This window comes from Mus musculus, chromosome 5, assembly GCF_000001635.26.
Source record: "Mus musculus strain C57BL/6J chromosome 5, GRCm38.p6 C57BL/6J".
In the NCBI taxonomy this organism is placed as follows: Eukaryota; Metazoa; Chordata; class Mammalia; order Rodentia; family Muridae; genus Mus; species Mus musculus.
In genome coordinates this window covers 100,096,190-100,122,810 of record NC_000071.6, presented here as the reverse complement: position 1 = coordinate 100,122,810, position 26,621 = coordinate 100,096,190, and the positions used below count along the sequence as shown (strand labels likewise).

Sequence of the window (26,621 nt, the reverse complement as noted above, 5' to 3'; positions counted from 1 at the left end):
GAAGAAGGAAGATTCACTCTTCTTTGCCTGCTTGCACTTACTTGCCAGCACATCTGTTGGAACCTACTTCTACAGAAGCCCAGCTGAAACAACTGGCCTCGTGGGACTGAGCAACTACTAGATTCTTAGACTTCCCATTCACAGCTGACCATTGTTGAGGAGATGGACTCTAGACTGTAAGTCATCATAACAAATTCCCTTACTATATAGAGACTACCCATAAGTTCTGTGACTAGAGAACCCTAACTAATACGCTCGGTATTCGGTCATTTATGTCCGCATTGATAACACCTTCAACCAAATCTCATTCTTTTGTTGTTGTTGTTGTTGTTGTTGTTGTTGTTTTGTGTTTTCTTTTTTTTTGAGATGGGGTTTCTCTGTGTAGTCCTGGCTGTCCTGGAACTCACTCTATAGACTGTTGGCCTCAAACTCAGAAATCCTCCTGCCTCTGCCTCCCAAGTGCTGGGATTAAAGGCGTGCACCACCACTGCCTGGCAATGTGTAACCCAGGCTGGCCTCGAACTTGCGATCCTCCTGCCTCTGCTTCCTTCAGCCATCACAACCCGCCCAAATCTCATTCTTGCAGCTGGCTTTTTATTTGGTTTTTTTTTTTTTTTTTTTTTTTTTTAGTTCCTTTTTATTCTTTTATTGTGTGTCTGGGTATTTTGGCTGTGTGGATGTCTCTGTACCACATTCGTAACTGGTACTCATGGAGGCCAGAAGAGGGTGTTAGATCCTCTGGAACCAGAGTTACACTTGGATGTGAGCTGCCATGTTGGTGCTGGGAATTGAACCCTGGTCCTCTGGAAGAGCAGCCAGTGGTCTTAACTGCTGGGGCATCTCTCCATCCCTCATCTAACTCTTTAGAACCTTCTGTTCCCATGCCAAGCATAGTGGCTTTCACGTGTTCTGTGCCAGCTGTCCATGGGTGTGGCCTTGTTCTGACACTTCCATAAAATGGAGAATAAAAGAAAAAAAAAACCCACCCTCTGAGTTGCTGAGAAGAAAAGGGTTTCAGCCCGAGAAAGAGTGGGATGGGAATGAATGGGACTGAAATTCATTATAGAAGGAAACTGTCAAAGAATTAAAAAATAAAGTCATTTTAAACTAATTTATGGAGGACAGAGGGGAGATTGGGGGAAGGGACTGGGAGGAGAGGAGGGAGGGGAAACTTCTGTCAGGATATAAAACCAATAAAAATTAAAAATAAAGTGGTATCAGTAAAACATAGATTATTATATTTTTTCATGTAATTTAAAAAAATCCCTCCCTGTCGAAGCTTCCAGCATGAATAGAACAAATAGATTAAGTACAGGACAGGATGCTCTGGGGGGAAGCGTTGCAGGATGCTGCAGGGAATTCTGGGACATGTTCAGTGCAATGTTCAGGAAGAGCTTTCCATGGAAGCTTTACAAAGTCCCGGGACAGGCAAGGGGCTGGGCAGGCCAAGGGCGCAGCCGTGTGCCACACTGGGGGAAAGCGTACTTTGGAGGAACAAGACAGGGCTCACAAGCCCCAGCAGGATGGGAGGAGTGTGTGCTGAGGTCAGAGGAAGGGTTTGAACCCTTTTGTCTGGCTGGCAGGAGTGGAGCCTGAGTTGTGTTTTAAAGGTATCTTCCTGGCTACTGTGGGGAGCAGCGTTTACTCTGGAACCTGCTTTGACTCCCTGGTACATTGAATCTGAGGTCTGTAAGATGAATGACCCTGAGGCTGTGGGGCCAAGAACCACTGTTACTGTACGATGGCGCACGGCCAAGAGTACACCCGTGGCCCTAGCACATACAGGTAAAGGACATGATAGGGTTAAATACGGGGCGGGGTCTCAGAGGATTAGTGGAGAAGCATTAACGTGTCTCGGATTTTCGCTTCTCGCTTTTCAATTCTCAATTCTCCACGAGCTCAGGTGACACGAAGAGAACAAAGCTTTGAGGGTGTGAGGTCTCTGCTTTCAGCGTACACAGAGAGTGAACAAGCAGAGCAAATGTGAGCTGGGCAAGCATCCCGGTCCGTGTACTCACGCGCTAAACCCTCAGCATCCTAGCCCATCTACTCATGCGCTAAACCCCCAGCCGGGCAGGTTTCTTCCCTCGGTCACTAGAAATGCGCGGACTCTGGAGACCACTACAAATCCGAATCTGAATCCTTAACCAGAACAGCAAAGCAGCCACAATGCTGAGGAAGCAATAGTAGTTGTTTGTTTGTGGAAATCCTCTCTTGGGAGTTAACTCTATGTGGAAAGCCATGCTCTAGGCCAGCAGGTGAAGGGTTAAAGTCACACGTAGAATGGTACCCTGGAGACACTTTCATTAAGAGCTACCATTCTGCTCTAAATTAAGAGATCAGCTGATGTAGAGTCTGTGTGTGAAGAGATCACAAGCGTTTGTCTCTCTGTTGTGGTTAAATTTATTTTGATGGGGTTGTTTTTCCCCTTTGTTGCCTTCAAATTAGATGAATTGCTGTATTTCTTTTTATTTTACTACTAAAAAATATATAAGCTAATACATAAAAACATGGACTGATGCTTTGATACATGTGTACATGGCATAATGTGTGAACCAGGTTAATTATGTCTCAGACAATGGTCTCTTCTTTACAGTGCAACTCAGAACCCTTCTGCTTTCCCAAGTGTAGGGGGTACATCATCCGTCCCCTGTTGTCATCCCGCTTCACAGTTGCACACCGGGGTGTGTTTCTGGAACTTACTACCTGCTCCTAGCCCCACCCTACCCTTGCTAGCCTCTGACAACTACCATTTTACTCTACATTAAGAGATCAACTCTGAGATCAGCTGACTTAAGAGTTTGTGTGTGATGAGATCATGTGGCGTTTGTCTTTCTGCTGTGGTTCAAGTTACTTGGATGGGGTCATTTTACCCCTCTGTTGTCTTCAAATATCTCAAATAAATAACATAGAGAACTTTAGTTTTATAATAAGCCTTAATAAGCACTAGATCTAGGCAGATATCAACCCCCTAACCTATTTTGTCTGCTTTCCTGTCAAAATCCCTAAGATATTACTTCCCACATATTTCATTTGGGTTGCTCCTGCTCCGTCGGGCCATCTCTCATGGCCATGTGTTCATGATCCATACTACCCCATGGTGACATCCCTCCTCCCTTGCTCTCCCCCATGGTCCGTGCCTGAGACCCCAAGTCTAGAAGCCAAAGCCCTTCCTTCCCCTCTTCCGCCCAGGCATCCTTATTAACCAATCAGGAATAACTTGGGGGGAGGGGGAGCAAGGTTTACACAACAAAAGCTTATGCTGTGTGTGGGGATTCACTCATGGGTACAACCAGGTCTCGAGGACCACTACTTAACATTTGAATGCATTGCAGCAGCCGACCAACCCCAGCATCTTTCTGAGCCTGGCATTCCATCTAGTACGACGATCTGTACAAATGGTGGGTTTGATTCTTTTTGAACGCTGAATAGCATTCACTGTCACGGGTCCATTTTCTTCACCCTTGGATCAGTTGATGGACAGGTAGCTTGTTTCCACATCTTGGATGCTGCGACTGGTTCTACAGTAAACATGGGAATGGCGGTATCTGCTGGGAATACTTGCTTCATTTCCTTTAGAAAGGGTACTGTCAGGTCATGTGGTTCGATTTTAACAGAAATCTCCGTGATCGCTACTGACTTACTTTCTCGCTGTGTAGGGATTTCCTTCCCTCTACATCCTTGTTGGTACTTACCTTTCTTCTGTTGCAGAACAGGAATTCTAAGTGGAATGACCTAGGGGTGGCATTGCGTTGTGATTTGATTTGCATCTCTCTGTGATTGAGCGAAGCATTTTTCATCATTCTGATGAAAAATGACACATCTCTTTGGACCCATCGCCCCTCTTCCTGGGGCTGGTGCCCCTTTGCTAGTCCGGATATTATTCAGTCTGCTGGGATATATGAGGCTCCTTAGACGTGTGACTTGCAGAGGCTTTCCCCCCTTTCTGTAGATCATCTCTTCACTCTACCAACTGTTTCCTTTGCTGTGTGCCAGCTCTTTAGTTTGCTATCATGCTGTCTATTTAAGAATTTGTATCTCGTTTTGGACAAGATCTTACTGTGTCGCCTCAGCTGGCCTAGCACTCATGATGATCCCCTTCATCCCTGTCTCCCAAGCACTGAGTCAAGTAATCACTCCTCACTGTCAGTCATTTCTCTCCAGAAAACAACGCTTCTCAGAATGGAGCAACTTTCCCCCTATATGTATGACACTACTCAGACACGCTGCGAATCCTAATGGTTACATCCCCAGCCCCCTAGTCAGTAAATTCACTCTTAATTTACCCTAGAGATAGCTCAAGATACTAGGGGGATTCCAGTTCATTAGCATACCCAATTAGTGTTCTATGAATTGTTTGTATCAGAAGGGAAATAGATTACCTAATAACTGATGAGATTTTTCAATCCCCTCTTCTATTGGGACCCAGGTGTTGCATATGCTACGACCAAGCCAGCCCCTGTTGAGCAATTTCTTTAAAGTTTGTTTTAGATGCTATTTATCATTGTGTGCATGCACATGCATGCTACCATACGAATGGAGGGAGGTCAGGAGAAAACGAAGAGGAATCAGTTTTTCCTTTGTGGGATCCGGGGATTGTGCTCAGGTCATCAAGCTTGTATGTATCCAAGCGTGTACTCACTGAGCCACGTTGCTGGTCCCTGACATGTAATTCCTATGAGACATTTATCCTCTCAGTCCGTTCTTGCTATGCTACCGAATCCCATAACCTTCTGCTTTAAGAATGAACTACAAAGTCCCTGGAGAGGAGACTGAGAGGCCCATGGACAACCACCATTGAGAAACCAGGCAACTAAATCACAATGAGAAGGGCCTGTGACTCTAGGGGAGTGGCAGTAGGAACAAAAGAGGGAGCTTTATCCACAGGTTTGCCATGGGGGAGAGGGAAGGGAGGGGGAGAGAAGGGGGGAAGGGGAGAGGAAGAGGAGAAGGGGAGGGGAGGGGGAGAGTAGGAAGGGAGGGGAGGGAGAGGGGAAGAGGAGGAAGAGGAGAGGGGAAGAGGAGGAGGAGGAGAGGGGAAGGGGAGGGGAAGGGATGAGGGTAAAAGGAGAGGGGAGGGAGGAGGGAGAGGTAAGAGGTGAAGGGGAAGGGGGAGGGGGAGGGGAGGGAGAGAGTCCCATCCACCAGCCCTTGCCTAGGAGAGGAAGAGAATGTCAATATCTGACCCATCTTCATGTAGAAACAGACAGGACATGAAAAGAGCTTGATTCTGAGCCATGAGGGGGGCAGTTAGGTGATGACCGCGGAGTAAAGTCACCTAGCTCCAAAGCCTGGTGCCAGCCATGGACACCACGTGGGCTGGGTTAGACTTTGAGGTTAGTTGCCACCCAATGCTTTCTGAACATGTTTCCTGATAGCTTCAAGGAGAGTTGGGAACCACTCTGTTCCCTTCGCTTCAAGCTCGAAAGCCCTTGTTAGGATGTGTGACAATTCCATGTGCTAGTTTTATTGACTAACTGGAACCACCTTTGCTGATGATGGTCTGAGTCAGGGTTGTCCACGGAAACAGAACCAAGAGGGTACAGGTATAAAGATGTAGTGTGTGACATGGCTCATGCCACTCGAGGTTTGCAGCCTGCTAGGTAGAAACCCAGGGAAGTCCAGGCTATGATGCAGCTGGAGCCTGGGGTCCAGCAAAGCCACTCCTGTTAAGTTTAGAGTTGTAAGGCTGGAGATCCCAGAGTTCAGCTGTTCAAAGATAGGAAATTGGATGTCCTAGCTGGAGAGGAGAGATCTGGCCTCCCTCTTGCTTTTTGTTCTCTCTGAGCCTTCCACAGACTGAACAGCGCCATTCAATGGGTGGGAGTAAACCCTGTGGACCTAATGTTCTGCTTTCCTTCTGGTAGTGTGAGAAACAGTCTGAGCAGTGGCAACTCGGAGGAGGGGAGAGTTTATTTCAGCTTACACTTCCAGGTCATAGCTCATCACTGAGAGAAGCCAGACAGGAACTCAGGGGAGAAACCTACAGACAGGAACCACAGAGCAACTGCTGCTTGCTGGCTCACTCTCTGGATCACTCACTGGCCTGTGCTTTTTATATATTCCAGGACCACCTGCCCTGGGGATGGGGCCAGCCACAGGGGGCTGGGCTCTTCCACACGATCAAGACAATCCCTCACAGAACTGCCCACAGACTCCCCTCCCCCCACAGACCTGATCTAGGAAGCCCCTCATTTGAGGCGTCTTCTCTCAGATAACTCCAGGTTGTGTCAAATTGACAATGTAAGCTAACCAGGACACTCAGTCTCCTGAAGCCTTCTCTGAGACACATCTACTTGCTATCAGAGCATCCTTTAACCCTTGCTGCATCAGTGTGTGACATGAACCACCCTTGGTCTGGGATGTTGCTCAGTGGTAGAGTGCTTGCCTAGTATGTGTGAGGCCCTGGGTGTGATCCCAGAACAGCAAACAAAAGAAACAAGCTGGTTTCAGCCTTTAATCTACAGCCACGTGCGCGGTTGTCATCTGTAGCCTTCTGGGTGTAACAAAAAGAGCAGTAGAAAGTGGAGGAAGGAAGAGTTATTTATGAGACCCACTCCAGGTTGCTTTTATTATTTTTACTGGATATTTTATGTATTTACATTTCAAATGTTATCCCCTTTCCTGGTTTCCCCTCTGGGAACCCCCATCTCATCTCCCCTCTCCCTGCTTCTATGAGGGTGCTCCCCCACCCACCCACCTACCCACTCCTGCCTTCCTGCCCTGGCATTGCCTTACACTGGGGCATCGAGCCTTCCCAGGACCAAGGGCCTCTCCTCCCACTGATGCCAGAAAAGGCAATCCTCTGCTACATACACAGCTGGAGCCATGGGTTCCTCCCTATGTACTCTTTGGTATGTGGCTTAGTCCCTGGGAGCTCTGGGCAGGGGGTGGGAGGGTGAAGGTGTCTAGTTGGTTGATATTATTGTTCTTCCAATGTGGTTGCAAACCACTTCAGCTCCTTCAGTCCTTTCTCTAACTCCTCCATTGGGGACCCCACGCTTAGTCCAATGGTTGGTTGTGAGCACCCACCTCTGTATTTGGCAGGCTCTGGCAGAGCCTCTCAGGAGACAGCTATAACAGGCTCCTGTCAGCAAGCACTTCTTCGCATCCTCAATAGTGTCTGGGTTTGGTGTCTGAATATGGGATGGATCCCCAGGTGGGACAATGTAGGGTCAAAGAGTGGAGCAGAGACTGAAGAAAAGGCCATCCAAAGACTGCCCAGATTGCTTTTATACAGGGTACTACATGGTGGAAGAATCTGCATGAAGGAAGTGAGCATTTACCAAATGTGGAGCGACCACTGGCTTTGGAAGATCAGGTCCTGGGCAGCTAACTACACTCCATCAGCTCCCGCTTCTGATGGTTGCCATTCTGCTGATGGAGTCGTTCTGCTTGGGTTCAGGGGACGTGAGTTCAGTTTTTGATTAGTTCTTGCTGAAGGAAGGATGCCGGATGACGTACAGCATGCTCCTGTACCCTCTGCGCACCAACAACCTCTGGTGGTATATTTCACGTGCTTTCTGTCCTTCAGGAGAAGTCATTGGCATAAAATGATCTCCAAGAGACTTCTTAAAGAATTATTTATATATATTACGTGTGTGTGTGTGTGTGTGTGTGTGTGTGTGTGTGTGTGTGTGTATTTTCCAGTTAGGAAGAGCACATGTATGTCACTGATAGGTTAAATCTTAGTCTTAACTGCAACCCAAAGAAGTAGGTACTATATGAACCCCATGCTGTGATGAGAAAACTGAGGCTTAGTAAGGTTAAGCAAAATGCATCACCCCACTGATCCAGGTCACACTCGTGGCCCTTGCTCTAGCCTGAGGTCCATACAATGGGATGTAGAAGAATAATCATCAGTTTCTTTGCATTTGTAGCACTATCCACCAAGAAGCTGGCAGCTGATTGACAAGGAGCTCCACCGTCAGTGGTCAGGGATGGCTGGTCCTGCTCCTTGCTCAGGGTCAGGATTCTCCCACTAGCCAGGCAAGCTTCAACCTGTTTGCCTGTCAGATCTTTATCTCCTGGAGTTCCTGGGAGTTTTCTGTCCCTGGAGACTTGGCTGGAACATTTCTTGTTTTGCTTTGATTTGTTTCAGGTTTGCTTGTTTTCCCTTCACTGAACTAAGTATTGATGTCAGAGCCTAGGCAAGAGAGAGCCTGCATCTCGTGGGCTCAATCTTGTTCTAGAGCTCAGAGCTGACACGGCGTGTCAGAGAGGCTGCTGTTGTGCAGTCTCGCAGCTGGGGACCAGGGCACACATGGCGGCTTGCGGTCAGACTATTGTATGGCTTTTTTGTTGTTGTTTATTGCCTTTGGAATAGGCAGATACATGAAATAATTGCACACCAAAGGGCAAGCAAATAGACTTCAGAACTGTCCCCAAACAATCACATCACCATCGACAAATCACATCAGTGACAAAACCCAGGCTTTCCCCTGCCTCAGAGGAGGCTTGAGTCCTTCAGGAAGTATTTGACAAGTAGGGATTAGATTTGTGCATCTATGAAAGCTCTGTGAGGATGGGGCTGAGGGGGTATCTCAGTCGATGGAGGGCTTGTCTAGCAGGAACCTTTGTTTAATCCCCAGCACCACAGAATCCAGGGCTGGTGGTGTGTGCCTGTAATTTCAGGACTTTGGAAGTGGAGGCAGGAGGATCAGGAGTTCAGGGACATCCTGACGATGTAGCAAGTTTAAAACCATCCAGGACTAGATGAAATCCTCTCTCAAGGGAGAGAAAACTGGAAATTTTTACATACGTAGGAAAGATTAGCCATTTTAAAGTCAGGACACCGTCCTCTGGCCTCAGCTCTCCCATGGACTGGGGGAAACACGGTCACTCTGGTCTCCTGGGTATCACCTAATTCCCAGGGCAAGGTTATGTATGTCACTGTCACCTAAGGATCATAGGATGTTTCCAGTAGCTTATGAACAATGGCTTTGCCGTTTGGACTTCAGCATCTACATATACTAATTAGCCACAGAAGAAAAGATTCCGCTGTGGCAACAAGAATCTAAAGACAAGATGGCTTTAAAACATGGAAGGCTTGTTTGTCTTTTTAATTTATGTAACAGAGGGTGGGTGTTACGAATCAGTGGGAGAGGAGGTTCTGATAACAGCTAGGCCATCTGCAGCGTTGTGAATGTGCAGGGTCGCTGTTGTTTTAGATCAGAGGCAATCCCTCCTGTTCATGTCCCATTGGTAAGAAATTAATCATTAGCTGTGCCGCAGCCCAGAGGAACTGGGTTGCCATAAGTGGGACAGCTGTGTGCCCAGATCTTCTGCTCACACAGGGGAAGAAGGGGACGTTGACTTTCATAGACAGCTGGTAATCTGCCACCACCAGCTCTTTCCTGGCTCCCAGAAAATCTCCATTTCCTACAGTGCTCCACCACTGTAACTGGAAGGCATGTGTGAGTGTAGAAGGTGGGTAACCTGCCATTTAGTTTATAGTGTGTAAGACTGCATGCAAGCACTCCAACCTGAGTTTGATCCTCTGAACACATACACAATCACACACACACACACACACACACAGAGAGGATGTATACTCACATGTGCATGCACATATGCAGACATTCACAAATATCACACATACATATACACACATTATATATACACACACATTATGCATAAGTAACATGTACACTCACGCACATTATATATACACATGCACATACATGCACACACATCACACATACATACACATCACGTATGTACATTATACATTCATATTATATACATATATATACACATACACACATTATGCACACACAAACATACATACATGCAGTATACACACATATACTATACATACACACAAACATATACATACATGAATATATGCACACACACACACATTATAATCACACAGTAATAAGACTATGAAAGAATCACATCTACCCAGGCAGAAAGGGCAGTGTGTTACCCAGAAACCATAACTTCCAGGTGGAGACTTACTGTACTCACGAAATACAAGCATCCATTCCAAGTCCACCCCAGAGCTAGCACCTGCTTTCTGTCCATCCTGCCGTCTCTGTTGGTTGAGCCACTTTGGTCTCCATAAGTGAGACCACACAGCACTGTCTTATGTTCATTAAATGGCATTTGTCAGAATTCCCTTTTTATGGCTGGCCTTGCACTTGTGACAACCCTTGAGTGCTGGGATTGCAGATGGGAGCCACCATGTCTGCCCCCCTCCAAAGCTACGTAATATTCCATTGTATGTAAAGTGCCAAACTTTTTCGCCCACTGATGGGCAGGCACTCGGCTTGTTTCTGTCTTAGGCTGCTGGGAATGCTGCTGCTCTAAGTGTGCGTTTACATGCATCTGTTCACATCGCTGGCTTCCATTCTTAGGGTTTGAATTAGGTGCTTTTCTGTTGCTCGGATAAAATACATGACCAAAAGCAACTTCGAGGAGAGAGGTGCTTACTTTTGGCGTACAGGTCTAGAGGCAGAGGGTTGTGGCAGAGGAAGGAACAAGCAGCTGTTGATCACATTTTTTTTGTCTACACACAGGAAGTAAGAGAAAGAACAGGCTATCTAAAACTTTAGAGTCTACCCCCAGTGACAGAATTCCTCCAGCAAGGGTCTTCCTCCTAAAGGTTCTGTAATCTTCCCAAGCAGGCCCAGCCACTGGGGATCAAATGCAACCATGCTGCTATGCGGCCGTGTGGCCATGTAGCCATGCTGCTGTGCAGTCATGCAGCCATGCTGCTGTGTGGCCATGCAACTGTGCAGCCGTGCAGCCATGCTGCTGTGTGGCCTTGCAGCCATGCAACCATCCAACTGTGCAACCATGCAGCCATGCAACCGTGCAGCCATGCGGCCATGAAGCCATGCATCAGTGCTACTGTGCATCCATGCACCCATGCTGCTGTGTGGCCATGCAGCCGTACAGTCATGCAGCTACTGCACTTTATTTCTAGCTTTTTCATCTCTCTGTTGAAATTTTATTGGGTGACAGACAGTTGGTATCTAAATGCCTTGGAACACATCTCTAGAAGGAAGGAACCTTGTCCCATTGTTGTGAAATGAATCTTTCCTCATATTCTTTGGGGCGAGTTTCCTCACAAAGCCACCCCTGCAAGAGAGGGTACTTATCATAGTACAGGTGAGTGGCCACTTCCCAGGTCATAGTAGGAGGTGAGCGGACAGTCTAGCACTATGCCAGCCTGTAATGAAAACTAATTGACCTCCGTTTTGCGTGGAGATGGGTGGAGCTGGACCTTTAATGATGTCACCAAGAACGTGTTCTTCTGCCTTCTATTCACCCATGGTCACTGTGGTGGCTTCGGATCCTCATGTTTATTGTCTCATGGCTACATAGCAGATGCCATAGCACCAGGTACTGGAGTTTTACTGCACCATCCCAAGTGAGAAAGAAGGAACATAGATGGAAAAAGTTTTCTTCCCATCATTGAGGATACAAACCCTTCCCATTTACCATCCAGGGCACTTCCTTTTGTACCTCAGTGGCCAGGTCCAAGAGAGTCTGGAATGGTAACTTGTCAAAGGAAGGTGAGGCGGCTGTTTGGCTTATCCAGTCAGGGCATATATGGTGTCCTTGGGCTGAGCACATTGCTGTCCTGAGTAAAATGAGATTGTTCTCAACTAGGAAGCAAAGTCAAATCATCCATACATGGGTAGTGCTTGTTGTTATTCATAACCAGGTAGGTGAATTGAGAGGCTGCAGGGAAAGTCAGGTCACAGTGGATCCAGGTGCTAGTGAAGGGATTTCCTCTGGGGGTTATCTTTGCACGGCATGGAACAGTAAGTTCCATCTAGTTCTAAGAGAAAGAGTCCTCTGGGCCATGTATATAGGGGGACCCTATAGTCATCTGCCAGGTGAATGAGGGTGACTGCTTTTAGAAATCAAAAGAATGGTGGAGGAAAAAAAAAAACAGTCACTGCTGGTTCTGTTTAGAAACCATCATATTTGGGGAATGGCAACATTTTACGGAAATTCTTCACTACAACTGTATTGCATGGTGTGGTTTGATTTGCCAGCATTCTTAAAATTTTTGTGGTAGGGGACTGACCTTGTAGATTTAATGATGCTGCTTGTATCTGTTGATCAGGGGAAGTCGTCATAGACTCTTAAGGTGATACCAGGTCACCTGACTCTTGTGACATTCAGAACTCAGGATGGGGTGAAAGTACCTTTCATCTCTGGGCTGGGGACTTATTTGTTGGCTCCCCTTTCCATATCCTCGTGCTGATTGTATCTCTGGGTCTAGAAAAACCACGGAGAAACAAAACAGATAGCCCTGGTCATTCTCACTTATAATTACAAATGGGTTACAATATAATACAAGCTCTCCACGTTTGCGCACAACACATGTGGCAGAGATTCATTCCCAGGAGGCTCTGGTTCATAGGCATTGTGACAATTCCGGCCATTAGTAGGTGGCTCATTCATTGTTTCTGCTCTGTACCGCTGGCCCCAAGGGTACATGAAAAATTACTATAGCAAGGAGCCCATCTCCTGATGAATTACAAAGTAAGAAAGGGAAGCAAAGACCTAGGTAGAGCTTGTGGCAGAGTACAGAGTCATGTGTCACTTACCAGCAGGGACACATCCCGAGGAGAGTGCCACTTGCTGATTCCATCCTCATGGGAACACACGTCCACAGACTGACTACAAGTCACCAGGCAGTGTCATCTCCGGGGACTACAGCTGTGTGCAAGCTTCCTCGTGGGCAGTACTAATTCATGATGCATGACAGCACTTGGCAGTTCCTGGGAGGCTGGCCAGACAGGAAGGAATGGTTTCACTGTATTTCCAGTCTTTATAAAGACATGCAGAGGCCAGAGCCATTATTCTCCCCCACTTTACTGATGAAGAAACTGAGGCACAGACCAAGCTTAACTAATGTGACATAACTAGGAAGTGGCAGAGTTGGGAATCTAAGCCCTTGTCCCAAGCAGATTAGCCAAACCTGCCTGCCCCCACTGGCCCCAGGCAGACAAAGATTCTCCTCTCCAGACAGCCTGTGCTGGTGCTGAAAACTGTGAAGTGCTGTCTCAGCCTCCGCAGCTTGTCAGTCACCAGTAGGCGTGGTTTAAAGAGCTTCAAACAACAAAGATCTGGTGGGCTTTTCCATCTGGAGATGAGAGGTGTTTTCCATCATATGGGACAATAAAAGATTTGTCTTCAAGGCCCTCATACTGACCACAGGATGCCATTTTTCAAGGCTTTGATAGCTGGAAGAACTACATGTTCCCTGATAGCAAAAGTATGAATAAGAATATTACTATCGTTGTTGGCGTTTTCTAATAGGGTCCCTTTATGATGTCTTCGATAGCCTCAGCCTCCCACGTGGTGAGATGACTGCCATGAGCCGCTTTGACTTATAAACTTCCCCCTTTTGAACAAGTTATAAGGTGGCTGGGGTCTTCGATAACAAGCTCGTGTGGGAATAGAAAACACGTTTTCAAGAGAGTATAACTAAATGGTGGGAGATGCCACAATCCTTTAGCTTTACCTCCGGGGGAGTGGGGGGAAGACAAGAGTTTTGGGGACACAAAAGGAGCAGAGGTAACGGAGGTTCTCACTGTCTCACGCAAGACACTGAACAGCCTGTGCAGAGCGGCCTGCCTCACACCCAGATTGGGTAAGCGCACCGATCGCTCACACTTGGGCGGTGACAGTCATTGGAAGAGAACACATGGTAAACCCACAGAGCTGGCAGCACCGTCTCTGTGAGCTGTGACCATCTGGGTAAGAGCTTAGCAAGTCATTTGGATAAATAATGCCGTTTGGAGGAGAGTTCCAAACCAAGGCTGAGTGCCAGAACCCTTTCAAGACAGTCTTCACAATCCTGGCTCTTTCCCTCCTTTTGTCAAAAACTCATCAGATCACATGCCAGATATGCTCAGCTCTCTGGGGCCATGGGAACATTTATCCTGGGTTTCTTCATTGTGAAATATTATTGGAAGATTAGTGTCAGCAGAGTAAATACTGCACAGAATAAAAGGAATCGTGGGGCTGGAGAGATGGCTCAGCAGATAAGAGCACTGACTGCTCTTCAGAAGGTCCTGAGTTTAAATCCCAGCAACCACACGGTGGCTCACAACCACCCATAATGAGATCTAATGCCCTCTTCTGGTACGTCTGAAGTCACCTACGGTGTACTTATGTAAAATAATAAATAAATCTTTTGGGCCAGAGTGAGCAGGGACTGAGTGAGCAGGGTTGACCTGAGCAAGCAGAGGTCCTAAAAATTCAATTCCCAATAACTACATGAAGGCTCACAACCATCTGTGCAGATACAGTGTACTCACATATGTAAAATAAACCTTTAAAAAAAATCACAACTACTAGACAAAGATAAAATTCTTTTCTAAGGTAATTCTCTTTTATTTTCTATGTATGGGTGCTTTGCTTACATGTATACACACACATATACATATGCATGCATACACACACACATATATACACACATACATACACACATGTGTATATATGTGTGTATATATGTGTGTGTGTATATATATGTGTGTGTATATACACACACACACACACATACACACACACACACACACACACACACACACACATATATATATACCATGTATGTGCCTGGTCCCTAAAGAGGCCAGAAGAGAGCATTAGACCCGCAGAAGCTGGAGTTACAAATGGTTGTTAGCCACCATGTTGGTGCTGGGAATTGAACCTGGGACCTTTGCAAGAACAACAGGGCTCTAAGCTGCTGAGCCCTGATCTCTCCAGTCCCAAATCCTTAGGTGTGTGGAAGAGGCTTCTTCATCTAACTCAAGAGAAGAATGGAATTTATCCTTATGTCTTAGGGTTGCTGTTGCTGTGATAAAACACCATGACCAGAGGTAAGTTGGGAAGAGAGGGTCCATTCAGCTCACAGTTCCACAGAACGGTTCATCATCGACAAGAGTGAGGGCAGGAACTCATGCCAGGCAGGAACCGGGAGGCAGGAGCTGATGCAGAGGCCATGAAAGGGAGAGTTAGGCCTACTGGCTTGCTCAGCCTGCTTTTTTATAGCACCCAAGACTACTGCCCGCAATGGACTGGGCCTCTCCCCTCTCCTATCAATCATTAATTAGGAAAATGCCTTACAGCTGGACCTACGGGGACACATTCTCAATACTCTCTCCTCTCTGACAACCCTAGCTTGTGTCAAGTAGACATAAAACCAGCCAATGTATCCCACTAGTTAATGAGAACTTTGAGTGATGTTTTCCCTATATTTAAAAAACATTTGCTATTAGCATCTGTATGTGCTTATGTGTGCATCATATGTGTGGGAAGGAACAGCCATACTACGGCACATGTGGAAGGCAGAGGACAATTTTGTGGAGTTGACTCACTCCTTCTACCTTTGCCTGGGTTCCAGGGATTGCACTCAGGCTGCCAGGTGTACGCAGCAAGTGCCTTTTCCAGCTAAGCCACCTCTCCAGCTCTGGTGACATTTTCTAATGTAAGTGGAGCAGTGGGCCAGTTTGTGTTCAGGAAATATAGAGAACAACATCTCTGCCTTTCCTTCTGTTCTTAGACTGACGCTACAGTCATGTGACCAAGAGAAAGTTACACTGTTGAAACGTGTATGCAATGCCCACATGACCTTGAGACCCCATCCAAACTTTTAGTTCAAAAGGGGGACTTTGTAAAGTCAGAGTCCCAACTGGACATGGTGGCTCACATTAATAATCTCAAAACCTGGGAGCTAAAGCAGGAGATGTTTGAGGCCAGCAAGGACTCCATTCTTAGACAACCCCGAGACAACATCTGCAGGTTGACTTACCAGACCTGTTGTTTCCAGGGCTCTTTCCATCAAGTTCCCTTTCTGAACTTGCCCGTGATCCCAAACAGCACACAGTAAGTCTTGCTCATCTTCCTGGAACCCGACAAACCTCTAGCAGCAAGAAGGGAGAACATATCAGTTGTATGTCTCCTGGAATTTCTTCTAAGCTGAGTGTGAACTAACAGAAGACCAGTGGATTCTCTGTGCCAAGAAAGGAGGTGTGTAACAAGGGGCACCGGAGAGGCAGAAAGGAGCAAAGTGTCATGATTTGTCACATGGGACGTTGGCAGGCCCATGAAGCCAAAAGGAGGCCTTGAGCTCTTCACTGAAGTCTTCTGCTCGATAGATGGTCTTGATGCCTAACAGAGTCTTTTGCAAAGAAAAAGTGGGCAAAAGGGTGGTGTAAATAAGAGGACTTTCCCCTTCTACACAACACACACATGCACACACACACGCCCACATACATGTGCACACACACACAGGCATGCACACATGCATGCACACTCACACATGCATGCACACAGATACATATGCATGAACACACATTCTTTCTCTGTTTCCACACACACATGCACACATACATGTGCATACACATTCACAAAACATGCACATATATAAACATGCATGCACACTCACACATGCATGCACACATGTACACATACATGTGTACACACACAGGCACGCACACAGATACATATGCATGGACACACACTCTTTGTTACCACACGCACACACACACATGCACATGCACACATACATGTATACACACACTCACCCTTGCAGGCACTCATGCACACACTCACACAAGCATGCACAAAGATACATATGCATGGACACACACTCTCTCTGTCACATACACACACACACACACACACACACACACACACACTCCCTGTTGGTCTTCCGCTCATACCTGTTAGCTCCCAGAAGAACATAGTATGGTGAGTTCTACCGTATGTCTGATTTATGTCCTTTAGTGTACAAATCTTTTTCAATGACTTCATCTGACTTATCTCATTATAAGCTCCTCAAGTCTTACCAAAATAATTTATAACTCTTTAGGAGCTAGTCAAATTCAATAAAACAATGGAGACTCACAGCTTTTAAAGACAAAAACCAGATGACTGATTTCAATATAAAACCACAAACCTCCTAATAAAAAGGACACAGGAAAAACTGAGATCAAGGGATGATAGGCAAGAAGTCCCTTAGATTTGACATCAAATTCGGAACCTTTAAAAATAGAACTGGGCAGGTTAGACTGTTCAAAGCAGACTTTCTTGCTTTGCAAAGCTCTCATAAACAAGCGAGGCACGATGGTGCACACCCATCCCAGGTGTTGAGAGGCAAGAGGAAGGAAAGGAGTTCAGGACCCGCCTCCGGCATCTTGTGAGTCTGAGGCCAGCTTAAGCTTATGTGACTCTGTCTCAAAGGCAAGTGAGATGGCGATGTCCCAGGGATAAGAGTGCTTGCTGCACAAGTGTGAAAGCCTGGGCTTGGTCCCAGAACCTGTGAGAGCCAGATGTGGTCACGTGCACCTGTAACCCAGCACTAGGTATGACCAGAGACAGGAGGATTACTGGAGCTTGGGGGCCAGCTGGTCTGGGTGGGGAGGGTGGTCAGCTCCAGGTTCTGTGAACGACTGTTTCACAGAGATAAGGGCAGGGTCAAAGAGCCTTACACCTGACCTGACACCTGTACATGCATGCACAGGTGTGGGTATGTATGCATGCTTACACACAGATATCTGACCGGTTACTTGCACATACATCCACAGGTATGGGTATCCACACATGCATACATACATACAGACACCTGACCTGACACCTGCACATCCATGCACAGGTGTGGGTATCTATGCATGCTTACACACAAATATCTGACCGGTTACTTGCACATACATTCACAGGTATGGGTATCCACACATGCATACGTTCATACAGACACCTGCACATGCATGCACAGATGTGGGTATCCACACATGCATACATACTACACACTCCACACATAAATACACAGATTCTTTGACGTGCCATTTTGTGGTGAGAGATACTTTTAAAAACAGATAGTTATGGACCTTTAATATACAAAAAAAAAAAAAGGAAATCACATTATACCACATACTTTGAACTCACAACGACCTAAACCCCTAAACAGGAAGACCTGAAGTTATAAAAACAATGAGAAGGGAAGAGAGAGAAAGCCTCATGACAATGATTTTTTTGTTTAGAACACTAAAACTTGGGGAACAAAGGAGAAAGTAGACAAATGAGACTTTGTCAAAATTAAAAACGTGTGTGCCCCAAAGGATGCTCTCGACAGTGAGATGGTGACTTACATAATTGGAGAATTGGGGTGCATGATGGGAGATGAATATCCAGGACATGTGAGGATCAATAAGACAATTGAAAAGGTGAAGGGTCCGTAGGCGCAGTTCCGTGGTAGCGCGCTTACCCAGCATGTACTGGGGCCTGCATGTGCTACCTAGTGTTGAAAACAATGAAGTATAAATAAATTAAGTAGACATTTCTATAGAGAAATATACAAACGACCAGTAAGTGTGTGACCACACAAATCTAGGGAGGTGGGACATTTACATAAAACTCTCTGGAAAGCCGCAGACGAGGTCAATATAAGCTCTTGAGAACTGGTCATATTAAGGTCAGTTCTTAGTTGAAGATGTTAGACATTTACTGGTATGCTAGAGACTGCCAGTGGGGAGACAGTGTGAAGAATAGACAGGGTCTCACTGTATTATTTCTTGCAACCGTGTGTGGATTTGCAAGCATTTTAAAAGGGAAGACATCAAAGCTTACGTGAAATGTTTTGGAAGAGGCACTGGGGTAGTTTTGCCGCGAGCTAATAATGCGACCGTTCATAGACGGCTCCCCTGGCATCTCTTCATGGTAAGAAAGGGCAATTCTCACCTAACCTCAGGCGGGGTATAGAGCACGTTTCCTATAATTTAGACATAAGTTGCCCTAAGAGAGTTAAACTAGCGAAAGTAAAACAATTTAGAAACCGTTGGGGTGTCTAAAGCATCAAGTGACACGTGTGAAGAATAACAAAACGGGCCCCACCCGCCTGATGAGAACCTGAGATCACAGCCCTTGGGAGGTTCAGGCAGGAAGATGGCTGGAGTCAGCCTGGGCTACATAGTGAGATCATCTCAACACAAACAAACAAACAAACAAACAAAACAAACACCACTCACACAAAGTAGGGGAGGGCTAAGGAAATGGCACCATGGGTAAAGTGCCTACCAGGCAACATAGGGACCTGAGTTTGGATCCCCAACACCCAGACATGGTACTGTGCACCCCTAATCCCAGCACAGGAGTAGGTTTGAGGACTCAGAGATGGGTGGGTCCCCAGAACAGCCAGCCACTCTAGCTGAAATAGTGAGTTCAGTTATTTTTTGGAAAGACATTTAAAGAAAAAAATGTTATTAGCAGAAAAGCTATCTGTGCCTTTCTAGAAAAAGTGGTTCCCTGAGAAGGAAGTACTGTTCTGAGTCCTACTCTGAAGATGGGAGCCCAATGCTAACACACCGGGCCATCTGCTTAGCCTCTCTCTATAGTTACAGCACTTCCAGAACAAGGATTGCACACACTCGAGGCTCTTTACCCACACTATTGTCAGTCCTCAGCATGGTCCTACAGTTGTGCTTAACCACCCAGGCACCTGTGGTTCCCACGGGTGAGGACCTCCTGTGAAGTGGGCTCTTCGTTGTCTTTCTCTGCCTCTTCAAATTCAGCAATCTCCGTGTGGTGAGACAAGAAAACTACAGATTTCAAGAACTAAACTCAGGCCCAAGAAGCCAGTTTCTGACATAACTGAGGTTAAGGCCAGGATGGGATCCAAACATAGGATCCAAACTTAGGTCCTTATGTTGCCCGGTAAATTCTCTTTCCAGGGGAACCACCCTGAGTGGAACCCATCTGTAAGTGACCTATTTAGTGATAGATCTACAGTGATCTGTTGACCCAGTCACTGCTAGCTTCCCTCCTTCCTCCTTCCTTCTTTCCTTCTCTTCCTTCTTTCCTCCTTGCTGCCTTCCTTTGCTTTCTTTTTTTCTCTTTCCTCCCTTTACAGATGTCTACAGATAGAATTGTGTTTGTCTGTCTGTTTACTATAACTCATAGCTTTATTATGGGCACACATACATTAATAAACATTTGTTATTCATATTGTATATGCTGCAAGTGTTCAACATTGTGCATTCTATAAATGGAAGCCATTGGTGACTAGGCCATCCTGTAGCTTCCAATAGCATCAATGCATATCCATTCACTTTCCATTATATTAGCTATCTACACTCAGCCATGATCCAAGACATCAAGTGGAACATTCCAGAAGTAAATATGTCATACACTAAAATCTGTGCTGTTTCTGAGCACTGTGATGAAATCTTGCTAGTGTTTATAAAATCTGGCCTGCAAGGCTGGAGAGAGAGCTTAGCAGTCAGGAGCGCACACTGCACACAAAGGACCTGAGTTTGCTTCTCAGCACACAAGACATCCACTCTCCTGTAACTCTGCTCTGGTCTCTGATGGGACCTGATGTCCTCTTCTGGCCTCTGCAGAGACCTGTACACACACTCACACTCATGCTCCCATACACAGACACACACAAACACAGATGATTAAAGGTAAGATTTTAAAACTGACTTACAAAAACATTTTATCCTTTCACTAAATGAAACACTTCAAATATTTATTAGATTTCTCCAAATAGACTGTTTTCCCAACACCGGGTAAATGACATAGTCACCATAGGTTGTATTTTACTGGCCAGAAACTGAAATGTCTGTTAATTGGACCCATTATACAAAACCTCATCATACTTATGATCTCCAGTCCTGTAGATTAATAATTTAGTAAATAATTACTATAAATAAATTTGTGACTCCCTCCAGCCTAAAGAGAAAGGACTCTGTATTTCTTAAAACCTGTTCTACTTAGAAGATATGCTATATATGTTATAAAAAATGACTAATCGATTCTGATAGGATTTTTTAAAAGATTTATTTAATTATTTATTTAATGTATCTGAGTATACTATAACTGCCTTCAGACACACCAGAAGAGGGCATCAGGTCCCAATACAGCTGGGTGTGAGCCACCATGTGGTTGCTGAGAATTGAACTCAGGACTTTTGGAAGAGTAGTCAGTGCTCTTAACCACTGAGCCATCTCTTCAGCCCCTGATAGGAATTTTAAGTAAGAACAATATTAGGCCATTCTGGGATAACTGTTTACCCAGATCCCTTTAGGTAAATTGTTTGGGGTTGCGTATACTTAACCTCTTCTAAGTTAGAGTTTCTCTCTCTCCCCCTCCACCCCATCTCTCTTTCTGGACAGTCTCACTATATAGATCTGACTGCCCTGAAACTTACTATGTAGGACACGCTGACCTCGAACTCACAGAGATTCACCTGTGTCCGTTTCCAGAGTACTGAAAACCTATCTTTGAAATGGTGCTGGCCACATTCAGGGCAGGTCTTCCCATCTCAAGTGACCAAACTAAGAAAATATCACAGGCACCATCACGGGATAGCATGCGTCAGAGAATTCCCTGTTAATAGTCCCACCCTGGGTAATTCTTCATTGTGTTAATATGATGGCAAAACTCTAGTCATCACAGTGGTAACACATTTTTAAGACAGTGCAGGTCTCTATTGGTGAGATCCTCAGAAGGGGAGATCTCTGTAATAGTCAGAGCTTCCATACAAATGGGGGTGCAGAGCAGAAGCATGGTGTGGGCAAGGAGGGTGAAAAACTTCCTTTGTGGTGTGTGTGTCTGTGTCTATGTATGTGTCTATGTGTTTATGTGTGTGTCTCTGTGTGTGTTTATGTGTGCACGTGTTTGTATCTATGTGTGTTTGTGTGTCTGTGTGTGTGTGTATCTGTTTGTGTCTGTGTCTCTTGGTGTGTATGTCTGCATTTGTTTGTGTCTGTGTGTGTGTGTTTAGCTGTGTGTGTCTGCATTTGTGTGTCTGTGTTTGTGAATGTGTCTGCATCTGTGTGTGTATCTGTTTGTGTTCGTACCTGTGTGTCTGTGTCTATGTGTGTTTCTGTGTGTTTATATATGTGTGTGTGTGTGTGTGTCTGCATTTGTGTGTGCCTGTGTCTGTGTGTGCATGTGTGCATGTGTTTGTGTCTGTGTGTTTATGTATGTGTGCCTGTGTCTGTATGTTTATGTGTGCATGTGTTTGTGTCGGTGTGTTTATGTATGTATGTCTGTGTTTATGTGTGTGTCTGTGTGTGTATCCTGTTTATGTGTGTGTGTGTGTTTGTGTCTGTGTGTTTATATGTGTGTGTCTGTGCCTGTGTCTGTGTGTACATGTGCTGAGACTGGCCATTGTTAGTAGTAAACTGATAGCGAGCCGTGAATAATAGAACATCAGATGACCAGTAACCATTTATTTTATCTGAGATCTGCAGGGGTGGGTCAAATATAATGCTCCCTGTGACCCGTAGTAGAGGACTCCATGGGACCCTGATTCATGGAGATTCAGGAAGATGTTTCTGAAGCACGGGGTAAATCCTCTGTATCTAAGGCTGAAGAGGCTGAAGAGATTGACAAGCACTAACAGACCCAAGAGTTCACCACAATGAACACAAGACACTGCCGATCTGGATGGCTGAGGGGAGGGTGGTAAAGACTGACCAAATTCCCTGTCAGATCCTTTAGTTAAACACTAAAATCAGGAATCCCGGCTTTAGTTCTGGGATGCTAATTACTGTGGTTTCTGGAAATTGCTACTATTCAACCAAAACATAAGAACTTTTCAAGATGAAATTGGCCATGGCTGACATTCCCGACTCTGGCTTCTAGAGATGGGTGGAGAAGCCTGTTGGACTCAAAACAGCGAGTCTTCTGCTCCGCCCACACGACTGCCTTCCTCCTCTACCTTCTTCCGTCCTTTAGAAAAGGTAGTCGTCAGCTATCTTCAGCTATGCAGAGAAGCAAATGCCTTTTGTATTATCTTGGTAAATTGTCTGTGCTCTTGGAACTGGCATAAGAGCTAGGATTTGACCCTCGACTTCAGACTCAAGATGATTTATCTCAAAGCATCTTTCAAACTCCCCTGACCTGAGTCGCGATGCACCTTGACTCTGTAACAGGTTGAAAGTAGAACAAAACAGCTCAAAGTGAAAGCATTGTGCCTTTGAGAACAACTAAAAATGTTTCTGTATTTACACAACATAAAATGCCTGTAGAGCGAGAGGCTAAGGAAGTTTCTCAGCCTAAAAATCCACAGTGGGTGACTCTACACCACAGTTTAGTAGGGTTGCCTTCCTGGATTTCTGCTGAATGTTGTAACATCAGTTGAAGACGTTTGTATCTGCTTCTTGCATCTCTGTCAGAACCCAAAGCACTGCAATGGTAGATCTTTCTTTGGACCATGAAAAAACGCAAAAAGATTTTTGATTGTCCTGTTTTCTATGGGATTTGCCTGGGAACTTAGATTCTTCTAGTGTGGCAGTATGCATACAGGTTATATTAACTTAATTAGATTATGCTATGTGTGTATTTTGAATTCAATTCTCTCTCTCTCTCTCTCTGAAACAGGATTTCTCTGTGTAGTCCTGGCTGTCCTGAAACTCATTCTATAGACCAGGCTGGCCTGGAACTCAGAAATCCTCCTGCCTCTGCCTCCCAAGTGCTGGGATTAAAGGCGTGCGCCACCACTGCCCGGCTCAATTCTCTTTTAACGTAATGATAAGCTTTCTTGTTAATGTTACTGTGTCTTAAGGTATTAAGAAAAACAAAAACAAAAACAAAAGGGAATCAATAAGGAGGAAAGAAATCTTAGAAAGCTGTAAGAATTGAAATGCTTTTAGTAAAGATGGATTTGTGTTAGGAGATTAAGATGGCAGGTGTTTCTCCAGAATGGGGAAGAAAACTGGAAAGCCCAAGCAAGTCCCCAAAGCTCCAATTAAGTTATGTAAGGCACGTGGAAGATGAGAGCCAGGTAGCTAAGCGAACTTTATTCAGAAGCATTTAAGCTATACCTAAGCTTTAAATATTATACACTAACTAAAAGTACCACACTGGTGTAACAGACTTCTCGCTATTAAATAAATGTACCTGGAAGCTATCCTAATGTGGAAAGAGATTAAAACAGACACTTTGCCCCTTGCCCTCTGAAGTCAACTATGTCCCAGAGATGATGAGACATCTCCCGAAATGACCTCTATGCCTGGTGATTCTTCTTTTGTTTAGAGAGACCATGGCAACTTCACCAGGTGGCGTCTACCCAGTGTCCATTGTACAAAGAAGGAGGTCACCACAGGGCAGCACTTGCCTCCATGTCACCATGCAGAGCTCTGACTAATCCTCACAGTAAGGAAGGCACTGGTAACAGAAAGGTCCAAGGAGCCAGGGGCTCCTCCTGAGAACTCCTGAGGGCTAAGCCTTCAGCTAACCCTAACAAAAGAAGAAAATGATTAATTTTGGCCTCCTGCATGATCTTAAACACACAGCAAGAAAGCATCACCAAAAGTAAGACTGTTGATAATAATAAAAGACAAAGAGTAGACCAACTCGTGCCTGTGGGCTACTGACAAGTGAGGTGAGTAACCACAGCCTCCCTGGCCATAGTCCAGTAAAGGGCTCTCATCTTTTCTTAGCAATGAGCACATTGCTCCTTTTATATTCCTGGTATTTTTGTTTGTTTGTTTACGACATCAGACTAAGGCCATGTTGGCATCCGCATCCCAATGGTAAAAGTTCTTCATAGGGAACAAGGGTTAATTCTATGATGATCTTAGCACTCATGCCGTCAAACCCTAAACCTTGTGTACTCCGATACTGCCTTGGCTTTATCTACTCTTTACAGTCTGTTCACCCTCAGATGGTCCTGGGATGACCTAGCACTATCTCATCCCCTTGATCACCCTCCAGAAAGTCAATTAAGAGCCAAGTTGTGAGCCCTTTCTACACCCCCAGTGTCCTCTAGAATCACCCAGATTGATTCTATGTCCATCTTCTAGATGATTCCAGCTCTTAACATTTGAGGGGAGAGTGTGAGGTAGCTACATAACCATTGGCAGGCTTGGAAGCCATCAGGGATGCCATCCTTCATGACATTTCCTCCCTCCAAAATTGACATCAGGTAGCTAAATAACAGGCTTGGAGGCCACTGAAGAAGGACCATTCCTTCAGAGCATCCTTGCCCTTCAGTGCCAGATACTGCTCCAAGAATCCCCTGGTGAGGATGTGAACATCATCCGGCAGGAAATAGCCACATGGACCATGGCTGCACCTTCTCCACCCATCATCTCTAGAAGTCGAAGTTGGGAGTGTTAGTTCTCATATTTTGGTTCAGCAGTAGCATTTTCCATAAACCACAGTAATTAGCATACCAGAACAGAAGCCTGGATTCCTGCCCCATCCCACCCCTGAAGACCCTTGACATTGACTGTCTGTAAGGGATGTGTTTTGGTCACCTGGCCTTGTGTTTTTTTGAGACAGGGTTACTCTGTGTAGCCCTGGCTGTTCTAGAAATCACTCTGTAGTCCAGGCTGGCCTCAAACTCCCAGAGATCCACCTGCCTCTGACTCCTGAATGCCGGGATTAACTGCATATGCCACCACTACCTAGCAGAATTCTTTTACTTACCTATCCACCATTCCGTTTTTCACCCTAGCAACAGCCAATCCTGAGTCAGAAAGGAAGCGTTCACCCTCCTTCCTCACACCCTGCTTCACCCCAGTCTGTGAGGGATGGAGGCTCTGGTTAGGTTCCCCGAAGTAAAGACCTGCACTGTGGGAAAACTCTGCTAATTAAGGTTGAAGTCCACCATGACAGATGGCCTCTGGGCTTGGCACAGTATGAGAGACTCTTCACTAGCGGGACTTCTCCTTCTCTGACCCTGTCTGGGGAATTCTAAGCCCCCACACATGCCTGCACCTGAGGAATGTCACATAACCTTAGTGTGGCTACAGGATCAATTTCCTTTCTCCTGATAAAATCTATTTGGCTAGTACCTGAGATTTCTGAAGCGCTTCCCCGTGCTAATGAGGCATTTCCATGCCTTAATCCCTCAGCCAATGACCTTTGCCCACCTTGAATGATCCTACCCTCAGCCCCCCAAAACTTTATAAGCCTGAATCACCCTAAGTAAAGTTGATCTGCCTCCTGATAGCAGGTCCTGGTGTAATTATTCACCAGATGCACTCACTGGCTTTCTAAACACCTTACACACACACACACACACACACACACACACACACACACACACACACACTCACACACTAGTTGTCTCCACTCCCACCGACCTTGTGGACCTTACCAACTTATGATCCATGATTGTGGGGAGACCCACGCTGCACTGTCTTTTTAAAAAAAATTTGTTATCCCTGTGACAGCTAGTGTTTTATTGTCAAGTTGACACAATGTGGTGTCACTTGTGGTGTGAGTATCAGTGGGTAATTGTCTGGATTATGCTGGTCCGTGAGCATGCCTGTGAGAATTTTTTAGTTTGGCCAGTTGAAGACAGAAGACCCACCTTGAATGTGACCAGCACCATTTATAAATTGGGCCCTGGACGGAATGAAAGGGAGAGCAAGCTAGTGTGAGCACTAAGTATGTATGAATTAACTCACGACTCCCTGCTCACGATTGTAATGTGTTACGGTCAGTTCTCTCTGGCTCTTGCTGCTGTGACTTCTCCATAATGATGGGCGGTAACCTGGGACTGTGAACTTTTGACCCTTAAGTTGCTCATATCGGGATAACTTATCACAACAGCAGGAAACGAAGCTAAGACATTCCCCAAAACCCAATGTCTGTGATTTTGCCAATATGCTTATTGGAGCTAATAGAAA

The 26,621-nt window shown here is 45.6% G+C and overlaps 1 protein-coding gene and 1 long non-coding RNA gene across 9 annotated transcripts in view; one reads left to right on the top strand and one right to left on the bottom strand.

Moving 5' to 3' along the window:
* Positions 1-26,621, top strand: part of Tmem150c (transmembrane protein 150C) — an 87,736-nt gene that overhangs the window by 42,797 nt on the left and 18,318 nt on the right. The window lies entirely within an intron of this gene.
* On the bottom strand, positions 7,150-13,060 carry Gm36167. Of its 4 annotated transcripts, XR_880476.3 has the most exons (4): positions 12,573-13,060; positions 12,047-12,240; positions 11,476-11,593; positions 7,150-11,366 (listed from the first exon to the last, which is right to left on the bottom strand). It is a non-coding gene; the product is annotated as a predicted gene, 36167 (long non-coding RNA). The 4 variants fall into 4 exon arrangements; XR_389408.4 differs by having other exon boundaries at positions 7,150-11,593; XR_389409.4 differs by having other exon boundaries at positions 7,150-11,593; positions 12,168-12,240.